The sequence below is a fragment of the Lotus japonicus genome, chromosome 2, assembly GCF_012489685.1.
Source record: "Lotus japonicus ecotype B-129 chromosome 2, LjGifu_v1.2".
Classification (NCBI taxonomy): domain Eukaryota; kingdom Viridiplantae; phylum Streptophyta; class Magnoliopsida; order Fabales; family Fabaceae; genus Lotus; species Lotus japonicus.
The window spans coordinates 4,172,097-4,179,970 of NC_080042.1; positions in this window are offsets into that span (position 1 = coordinate 4,172,097).

Sequence of the window (7,874 nt, forward strand, 5' to 3'; positions counted from 1 at the left end):
TTCCCCCCAAATTAACTTCAATTCCCCCAAATTAACCTAAAAAATAACACTCACCCAGTACACCCAACCTCAAACCCAGTACACAACACAAACCCAGAACACCCAACCTCAAACCTCACCCACAGTTTCTAAACCCCCTCACCCAACCTCACCCTCACCCTTGTGAGACCCAAGTTTTTAAGTTGGAATAAATCGAATAAAATTTCTTTTCACGATTAATCTGATGTAACGTGAAGGAAAACCTGAACAAGGGAATGTTGAATGGAACAAATTTGTGAAGGATAAAGTTCAGGAAAAAGCTAAGGATTTTATCGAAGTCGATAAAAGTTATAACACGATTAGTATTTGATTTAAATCTAGGTCAAGAACGCTAGAAAATAGCTAATTTACGTTTTTAGACACGACGGAAATTAATTCCAAAAATCTTCAGAGAAATGTCAGAACTTCTCTTGATCGTCTCTAAACAAGCGTTTCGATGCGAAACCCTGGAATGTACGAACGTCAAATTCCAATACTCGGAAGTTTGCCGAAACCGAAACCCTGATAGTTCAGAAACCCTAAAATTTACGGACGATGAAGACTTTTTCTATTCGGAGCTTCAAATGAAGATTCCACCCGCGCTCGCCTATTTCTCTTGATATTTCTAATCTTTCTTCAGAACAAAGTTTTCTCATCCGACATCAACTGCAAAAAGTAGTTTTCGGGTAAAACCGATTTACAACGACTTTTGATCGTTTGATTAAATTCCAAGAAACCTGTTTTGAGTTCTGGAATTCTGTCGCCAGAACTTATCTTAGAATTCTCCGAGGATTACACAGGAAAAATCGGAATCGCGAAATTTTCATTTTTCGAAATTTTCCAAAAACTATAAATAGCGGGAAAATGAAAAAAATTCAAAAAAACTCACCCATTTCCCCCATTGAACCCGCGAGCTTCCAAGAGAGGAGGAGGATTTTGATTTTCGCCGTTTCTTGCCCGTTTGCTTCACCGATCGTTGCAAATCGAAGACCTTGAGGTAGGTAAACCATATCTCTCTTCTGATCGTCGTTTCTGTCGACTTCTCCTATGTCTTTCTGTGCTCAAAGTTTTGAGCTTTTTGTAAAACTGTCCAAATAAGCTGATTTCAGTGTCTAAACTTATTCCCTGCATGCTCCTGAGCGTGTTTTGCGGATTATATTTTGTCGAATGTCGACGAAATGCCGCCGGGATCAATTTCTGATGGAAAAACCCATTTTTGGGTAAAGCTCCGTTCTTTACGTTAAAAATTCGCGACTTAGCTTCGTGCTAGTAGGATTAGTTGTCATAAATGTCGTTGTTGACGTACCCATCCAATTTGTTTTTCGAAAATCCAGTTTTGAAAATTCTGAGCTGAAAATAATGACCAAAATACCCCTGCGACAGTTTTTCATCCGAAAATTTTTCCGAGCTTAGAACCGTCTTAGTTACGGCTAATGATAACCTAGGAACCAAGTTTGATCGAAGAAAAATCGATCCCCCTAATTAGGGAAAGTGGCCGAGAGCTCCATTGAGGGGGGAGGGAATTTTGGTTTTTCGAAAACTTGTCTTAACGCGTTAGATTGTCGTACGTAGGAGTTGGTAATGTGTCGTGTGACCCTAGTGCGTTTTGTTTGTTGAGTTTCTGACTCATTGTGCTTGATTTCTGTGATTTGTTCTAAGGTTCATTTGAAGGATTTTGTGAAGTTCCAGAAGAAAATTGTGAGGGAAACTTGGAAAAGCAAGCTGGAAAACCAACCGGTGAGGGCTTCTCACTGAATACTAGCTAATGTTTTAGGTGTCGACTAATTCGACTTGATTTATTGTTTATGCACTTGATTGTGTTTGATTGGGAAAATGTTTTCTGAGGCTACGGCTGACAATTGATAATCTTTTATTGCTTGATTGCTGTTGAAGTTGAATCACATGCTAAATGCTACCTGGTTAATATAGGATGTGTGATATTTGCCCTATATGCTAAGTGCTAAATGGTTATTCCTCAATGTGCTGTTATATGTGTCATGACTGTTGGATTGTACTGTTTGAAATATGCAAGTACACATATATCTGTTATTCGGCAGAGTGAGGATAACGGGCTGTTATGCCAACTTTTATTGTGAGATTTGAGAAAGTTTGATGGGACGGACCGAGGTTCGGACCATTGATATTGTTTGATGGATCGAGACCTTCTCTGGGAAGTATTTGGGATTATGGGAGTTTTTTTTTTTAAACTTATAGGATTTGTGATAAAACTAAATGAATGTTATTTTACAAGGAAAATTCATACGACACTAAGCAACCTCAAGACCTTTATTTAATGATTACAAATTCAATTAAGAGCTTAAGACATGAATATTAGTTTTTGGAAAATGAGAAGTGTCGCCGAGTCCAAGTTTTGGGGAAACTGATGAGTTTCCGAGTATGTTGATACTCTTTCGCTCTATGAGCTGATTTTTTATTTGGGCTATCTAAAGGATAAGCCGAGAAATTAATAAGTTTTCAGGTATGATGATACTCTTTCGCTCGATGAGCTGATTTGCTGTTGGGCTATCTGAAAGATAAGCCAGGAAACGGGTAGTTTCCAAGTACATTGGTACTTTGTGCTCGCTGAGCAGTTTTTGACCATCGGATGGAGATGAGTCGGATGATTCGAGAAATCATCATGAGTTACTTTTTATAATTATTTGTCTTTTGTCGCAGAATCGACATTTACCTTAGGGTATTCTTTTTAGAGACAATTAGTTAGCTAGAACACGTGACGACGTGACGAGTGAGGTCGGAGACGTTGTTTGGCTAACCACTTGCATTCATGCACTCATTGAGGTTAATACACGGTGGGATTGCCGGACCTCGTTGGATTCCAAAAATGGTCATAAGACCCGAATTTCCATGTAAGAACACTGCGGTGATTCTTGGTAGCAGACGGAAATGGCAGGCCTGCGGGTTTACTGCTGATCTGACTACACTTTGTTTGGTATAAGAGACACGCGAGCGGAAATGGTCCCACCGTGGCTGGTGTTAGGGCTGACTCGTTAGTGCCCATCCCTCCGGAATGCATCTCGTTCCTTTGCATATGCATTTCATGCACCATTCATGCTGATTATAGTTGCTGTTTGTGTTTGTTACCTGTCAGTGTTTTGATTTATGTTATATGCCAGCAAATGTAATATATGTCTATTGGACAGGTTTTGCAACTATAATGTTGACATCTGTAATTAAGACTATGTGGCTAATATTTAATTTTTGCCTATTGGATGTACTATTATGTAATTCTTTGAGTTGACCCTTGCGCGTGCTACCTGTGTATGGGGGGCTATGTATGCCCTTTTTGTCAGATGATGTCTATGTCCGACTGGTTCGAGATGGTCGTCCCCACGGGGGGGACCAGATTTGAGTTGCTTGACACAGAGACCCCGGGCTCGTGGGTGGTAGACCCCGCAGGTCACCGAGCCATTTACACGGGGCGTATTATGGAGGACCACGTGGACCGATTTGGGAACCTGACGCAAGGAGTTTTGAGACGCCACACCGTTAGCTTCAACCCACCACCGGGCGTGCATTGTGGCCCTGGAGTTGTAGTGCCACCACCACCATCGTCGCCTGAGGATGAGGAGGACCCGTTAGAGGAGTTGCCGGTAGGGGGTGCTTCGTCTGAGTCCAGCTCACCCACCATTGCGGCTGCTGTCTTGGGATCGGGTACAGTACCCGTGGTACCTGCTGTGAGGACCGATGCCGTTGTTGACGTGATCGTCCTGGATTCCGATTTAGACGACGATCATGGGGATGCGTAGTTGGCGTGGTGTGTAGTACTCCTAGAGTAGGGATTAGGGTAGGAGTAGCGTCGTGGCTCTGATCATCAGTTTTTCTCATTTTGGGGCAGGGTAGGTCCCCGACCTATAGCTTTTTGTGTGGTTCTCTTGACGGGAGTCACAGGGAGTTGGTCAGATTAGGAGGTATTTTGAGGTGACCTACTTTCTGGTTGGAGGACTGTATATCAGGATACTGACTCTATATTTTGTGTTGTACATATTTGTCGTTAGGCACTACTTTCCCGTCACTGGAGGCTACTCGTGACGTAGTTCACCGTTTAGTTGTGGGGAGTGTATATATTGTACATTAGTTCTGTTTACTTTTAGTTGATGCATCTTTAAGATTTGACGAGTCTTTATTTACTGGAAAAAAAAATATTCACGTTTTTACGCTTTATTTTCTTTTGGTTACTAAAGTGACGCCACCGGAATCGGGGTGTTACATTTGTGGTATCAGAGCTTGTCGAGTCTTTCGGGAGTCTTTGGGGAATAGGTCTTCTGTGCTAGGTTGTGTGACTCTGCAAAGAGTAAAAATTGATTGTCTGCCAAGCGATTTTTCGCTTAGAATTGATTGAAGTTATTGCTTAATCATATTGTATAGTTATGTTAGATGCTATCTTATGATGAGTACTAACTGTTTGTTTGACTTAACAGAACATGGTGAACACTAACCAATTAGCGGAGATGATGGCCACTATGGCCCAAGTTGTGACTGCCCAAGCAAATGAAAATGCTTTGAGACGTGCAGCTGAGGAAGCACGTGATCAGCATCAGCGTCAGAGGGAAATAACTCTGGATCAGAATAAGGGATTAAATGATTTCAGGAGACAAGACCCACCAAAGTTCTCGGGTGGTACTGACCCTGATAAAGCGGATCTCTGGATCCAGGAAATTGAGAAGATTTTCGGAGTGTTGCAAACTGCTGAAGGTGCCAAGGTTGGCATGGCTACTTATCTGTTGATTGGGGATGCTGAATATTGGTGGAGAGGCGCCAGGGGAATTATGGAAGCCAACAATGAAGAAATCAACTGGAATTCTTTCCGGACTGCATTCCTGGAGAAGTATTTTCCAACAAGTGCTCGGGATGAGCGAGAGGCACAGTTCCTGACACTTCGTCAAGGGAGTATGTCTGTACCTGAATTTGCTGCTAAGTTGGAATCTTTGGCTAAGCATTTCCAATTTTTCCATGATCATGTGGATGAACGCTACATGTGTAAGCGTTTTGTCAATGGATTGAGGCCGGATATTGAGGATTCTGTGAGGCCACTGGGAATCATGCGTTTTCAGTTGCTTGTTGAGAAAGCTACAGAGGTTGAGTTGATGAAGAATAAGAGGTTGAATCGTACTGGAGGTGGAGGACCAGTGAGATCAAGTTCTCAAAATTACCAAGGAAAAGGGAGATTTCAGAACAAGAAACCATATCAACGTCCTGCTGGAAGAGGGTTTACCTCAGGATCTTACAGACCTATGGCCGGTACTGCTGGAGGTTCTGGAGATCAGGCTGTGAATAGAAATGTGAACTGTTTCAAGTGCGGGAAGCTGGGGCACTATGCCAACGCGTGTACAGACACGAGGCCTAAGTGCTTTAACTGTGGCAAGTTTGGACACAATGCCAGTCAGTGTAGGGCACCCAAGACTGAACCGTCTGTTAACACTGCTAGAGGGAAACGTCCTGCCGCCAAAGCAAGAGTTTACACCATGGATGGTGAAGAGGCTGAAGGACTTGATGGTCTGATCAGAGGGAATTGCGAGATTGACGGTAATCTCCTAACTGTACTTTTCGATTCCGGTGCAACACATTCGTTTATTTCTAGGGAGTGCGTGACCAGACTGAAACTGCCTGTTACTGCTTTGAGCTTTGATCTTATTGTCACTACACCTGCTAGAACCCTACTTGCTAATGCTGCAGGCATGTATTGTCCGGTGACATATAGGGATAGAGTCTTTCATGCTAATCTGGTATGCTTAACTCTCAAGAACTTAGATGTTATTCTAGGAATGGATTGGTTATCTCATTATCATTGTCTTTTGGACTGCAACCGAAAGAGAGTGGTTTTTCCTGACTCGGATCTTTTCGAGTATCTATCTGCGAATCATATCAGTGTTTCTTTGAACGAGGGATCTCAAGAGTACTCTTCATTGCTGAACCTAGAGGGTAAAGGGAATCCGAATGTGGATGGTATTCCAATTGTGAGAGACTTCACTGACGTATTTCCTGATGATGTACCTGGATTGCCGCCTGTCCGCGACATCGAGTTTGCTATTGACATTGTACCGGGAACAGGGCCAATTTCGATTGCACCATATCGTATGGCACCTGCAGAGTTAGTGGAATTAAAGTCTCAGATCGAAGATCTTCTGTCTAAAGGATTTATTCGTCCAAGTGTTTCGCCTTGGGGAGCGCCAGTTTTATTGGTAAAGAAGAAGGATGGAAGGTCTAGATTGTGTGTTGATTACCGACAACTTAACAAAGCAACCGTCAAGAATAGGTATCCGTTGCCTAGAATTGATGATTTGATGGATTAACTTCGAGGAGCTGCGGTATTCTCAAAGATAGACCTGAAGTCGGGTTATCATCAAATTAGAGTGAAGACGGAGGATATTCAGAAGACTGCATTCAGAACTCGCTATGGACACTATGAGTATTTAGTGATGCCATTTGGAGTGACAAATGCACCTGCTGTCTTTATGGACTACATGAACAGGACTTTCCATGCATTCTTAGATCGATTTGTCGTAGTGTTTATCGACGATATTCTGATTTACTCAAAGGATGCTAAGGACCATGAGGAGCATCTGCGCCAAGTCTTGCAAGTGTTGAGGGAGAAGAAGCTGTACGCTAACCCTTCCAAGTGTGAATTTTGGCTTGAAGAAGTGAAATTTTTAGGTCATGTGATCTCTAAGGAAGGTATAGCGGTGGATCCAGCAAAGGTAGAGACAGTATTGGCTTGGGAACAGCCAAAGACTGTGACGGAAGTCAGAAGTTTTGTTGGTCTGGCGGGATACTATCGCCGTTTCATCGAGAACTTTGCCAAGATTGTTGGACCTTTGACTCAACTTACGAGGAAGGATCAACCTTTTGCATGGACCGAAGCCTGTGAAACGAGTTTCCAGACGATGAAGGAACGTTTGACGACGTCACCTGTGTTAGTTCTGCCACAACCAGAGGAACCGTATAAGGTTTATTGTGATGCTTTGTATCAAGGGTTGGGATGTGTGCTGATGCAACATCGGAAAGTTGTAGCTTATGCTTCACGACAACTGAAGACTCACGAGAAGAACTATCCGACCCATGACCTAGAGTTAGCTGCGATTGTATTTGCGCTGAAGATCTGGAGGCATTACTTATATGGATGCACTTTCACTATATTCAATGATCATAAGAGTTTGAAGTATCTGTTTGATCAGAAGGAGCTGAATATGAGACAACGAAGATGGATGGAATTCATCAAGGATTATGAATTTACTCTACAATATCATCCTGGAAAGGCTAATGTTGTTGCTGACGCCTTGAGTAGGAAGATGCATATCTCGTCAATGATGATTAAGGAGCTGCAATTACTGGAACAATTCCGAGATTTGAGTTTAGATGTGAGATCATCCGAGGGAAAATTGAAGTTCGGTGTGATCAGGATCGCAAATGGATTGATGGAAGAAATCCGAGATCAACAGTTACAAGATGAATTTCTACTCGGGAAGAGGAACTTGGTAATTCAGGGTAAGGACCCGGAATTCAAGGTAGGAAATGATAATATCCTGCGGTGTAAGGATAGAGTATGTGTACCTAACAACCCTGATTTGAGGAGATTGATTATGGACGAAGGTCACAAGAGCAAGTTGAGCATTCATCCTGGAATGAAAAAGATGTATCAAGATTTGAAGGTGAATTTTTGGTGGCCAGGAATGAAGAGACAAGTGGCCGAGTATGTAGCTGCGTGTTTGACATGTCAGAAAGCGAAAGTGGAACATCAGAAACCTTCGGGTATGCTACAGAGTTTGGATGTACCAGAATGGAAATGGGACAGCATATCGATGGATTTTGTCGTAGCTTTGCCAAGAACTCAGAAAGGT